The sequence below is a fragment of the Sciurus carolinensis genome, unplaced genomic scaffold (genome assembly GCF_902686445.1).
Source record: "Sciurus carolinensis unplaced genomic scaffold, mSciCar1.2, whole genome shotgun sequence".
Lineage (NCBI taxonomy): Eukaryota > Metazoa > Chordata > Mammalia > Rodentia > Sciuridae > Sciurus > Sciurus carolinensis.
The window spans coordinates 1,389,845-1,392,946 of record NW_025920155.1 but is presented as its reverse complement, the minus strand read 5'-3'; the positions used below and the strand labels follow the sequence as shown (position 1 = coordinate 1,392,946).

The window sequence follows — 3,102 nt, the reverse complement described above, 5'->3', positions numbered from 1 at the left end:
GTGCTGAGAATCAAGCTTGGTAAAGTGCAGATGACAGGGTACCTGGGCATGGTGATGTCCTAAATAGATGTTGACAGCACATCAAAAGAGGAACAGGTACTGCACAGCAGCTAAGGATAAATACTGCATTTGAGTCACAACTGTGAGAGGAGCAGATTCCAATAAATGAATGAAGTTAGACAGTAACAACAGTGACATTAATAAGGAAAAAGTCCACATATACATCCCAGACTCCTCGTGGATGATTTTAAGGAGACTTTGCTCCATGGGTTTGTTCAAAGTCATGGTTCGCTGCCTGGCCTCTCTGTTTTAGCAGTTCCTGAGAGTCAGGAGACCTCTCAGGTCAGGTGCAGAGGAAATTTGCACGATGAAGCAGAATGAGTGTGCCCAGGGCAAGTTGAATGGGGGCATTGTGGGAATCTTTAATTCCACATGCACATCTTTATTCTTTTTCTTTTTTTTTTTTCCTTTTTGGATTTGAGAGAACAATTATTTATAATGAACCAAAAATACAAGATTGCACTGAAACTGGAACAGTTGACAGAGTATGGTTGAACTTAAACCTTCAAGAGAAAAAGAGGATCAAATAAATCCAACAAATGGAAAAGCCCAAGATTGATCTGGGACAAACATGATAACTGCATTTTGATATGGGTAGTTCCTGATCCTTCCCAGTAGTGGTCTCCCCTACTCCCCCATTCCTTTCCCTCTGTTGTGCTAGTCAAACCAAATAACTTCTTCCTCTCCACTGCAGGTATAAGGCAGTTCAATCCCTTTGAATATGATACAAAGCCAAGAGGCAAGCTGAAGAATCTCATTTGATGGTAGAAAGTGCATGTATCCAATCTAGCATGCTGGTTACCAACTATGTGGTATCAAAGCATCTGGTAGCAATTTCAATCAAATCAGATACTATGTGTATCCTGTTATGTTTCTCTGTGGCAACATCAATGTTTCCAACTTACCACACTAACAATGCAGCAAAACATATTTTTCAACTCCATATTTTCATAACACTTCTAAGAGGCTATTTAAACAGGGTGTACAACAGAATTCTATCTCAGAAACTAAGGCATCAAGGAGAAAAACTGGATCTTTCTGGGAGTTTTTTGTGGGGGCACAGAGAATGTCAGTGTACGATAAAAGGGAGGCAGAGGTAGGCAAAGCATTGTACACTCAAGATCAACACATTCATGTTCAAAGATAAGTCCGGGTGAAGAGAGAGGGAAAAAAATAAATAAATAAAAACCAATTAAATCAAAGGAAAAAAAAAAGGGTTTCATACAACACACTATCAAAAAGTAAAAGGAACACACTAAATGCACAAACTGGTGGCAGGTAAGTCCATACCTATTGTGATAGGTTCTAGCAACAATCAGGTTTCTTCTCATCTGTTATCTCAAGGTTATTTAGAGATGTGGTGACTTAACAAGAGTTTCTCACAGAAGGATAGGCAAGCAGGCTTCAATCATTGGTTTCTGGATCTGTCTATGCCATGCAGGCATCCTACTTGGCATCCAGGTGTCTTTTAGTTTTCGACATGTATGCATCCAACTGGTTGTTCAGCTGCTCCTTGTTCAATACAGGGCTGGTCCATGGCCTTGGCCTCAGCCTAGGTCTCCAAATTCTCCTCTTCCCTGACCTATCATGCCCCAACCTCTACCACCGATTCCACCACAACCCATAGCTCCATGCCCTAGGCCCCCTCTCCCAGGACCTCTACGACCTCCATGACCTTGAACACCACCTCTTCTTAAGCCCATTTGGGGAGCTACCTCTTGTCCACCTCAGAGCAGGTTTTGACCTCGGAGCCACATCCCACCCCTAAGTAGGGTTCTGGTGGCTCATCCCCCATGGAGTCCTCCTCTGGATAAGCCTCTCTGGATTACCAGCAGACCTTGTCCTCCAATGCTCCCCTAGCCAAGGCCCCTATGTGTCGGCCTAACTGTGCCTGGAGGTTACTCTTACCCAGGTGCTGCTGTAAGCTCTTCTGCTAAGTTTTAATGCTGCCTGGACAGAGGGTCTATTCTCCACCTGCTGGGCCAGTCTTCTGTTTCTGGCACTGGCTAGCTGCTGTTGTTGCTGCCTCAGAGCTCAAATATTCACTGGCATCGACTGTTTGTTCTTCAGCATATTAGTAAAGAACCGGTTTTTGTGCATTGAACCCGAGGGTCATTTAAGTAATATGTTCTTAGGAAGGAGCTGAAGTTTCTGTTGGTTGCCTCACTGCTCATTTAGAGACATCTTGGTGGTGCTTTTTAGCACAACTTTCAGCGCTGATTGTGCAGCCATCTTCAAATCCCAAGAATCAAAAGAAATGGATGACAGTGCTCCTCCTGGAGCTGCCATCATGGCTGCAGCAGGTGGGCTGGGGACTGGGCGAACCTGAGTTGACAGAGGGGCTCAGGTTCAGCAGATGGGCAGTTGGTTAAAAGAGTGAGATGTAGATTGTGAGGCTTGTTCGTTTAGGTTGACTACCTAACCAGCCAATCCGCCTGGTCGTCCGGCCTGCCCTTTTCTGCCTTTCCTCTGTGCCACCACACCTGCCACCACCAACTCCTGCTCGGTGTCCCCATCTTTATTCTTTTTTAGAGAATCCTCCCCATTCTGCCAGCACACCTGCTTACTACCTGGTGGGCACAGGTGTGTTTGATATTCTGGGAAGAATTTAGCATCTGCACTTCAGCCCACACTATCTCCAGCAGAAACCCTGGGAAGAGGCATCTGAGAGGTCATTTTCAAATAGAAGTAAAAAATGACTTCTTATGACCAGAATGAATTTGTTTTCCTCTCTTCAAAGGCATCACCCCTGTTTATTTTTCAGACTCAGACTGAAATTTTACCTCATTTTTCCTGTACTTGAAAAAATATCTTCTGACACCTGTTCAAGCAGCTCAAGTATCTAGCAAGAACAATAAAGTATTGCTATGTTAATGTTAGAAAAATAAGATAAATTGCAACACTGAGTTCTTCTATAGACAAAGTTTAAAAGAAAAACTAGAGGAAAAATGTATCAGTTACTTTCTTATGTCATGGGAAAATACCACCATGATTCCTAATGTTTAAAGAAATCACAACAGAGATCATTTCCTGGGATTTTGG

The 3,102-nt window shown here is 43.4% G+C and overlaps 1 pseudogene; it reads right to left on the bottom strand.

Moving 5' to 3' along the window:
• Nucleotides 1-1,464: 1,464 nt before the first annotated feature.
• LOC124974593 (chromatin target of PRMT1 protein-like) lies at nt 1,465-2,292 on the bottom strand (annotated as a pseudogene).
• Between the last annotated feature and the right edge of the window lie 810 nt (nt 2,293-3,102).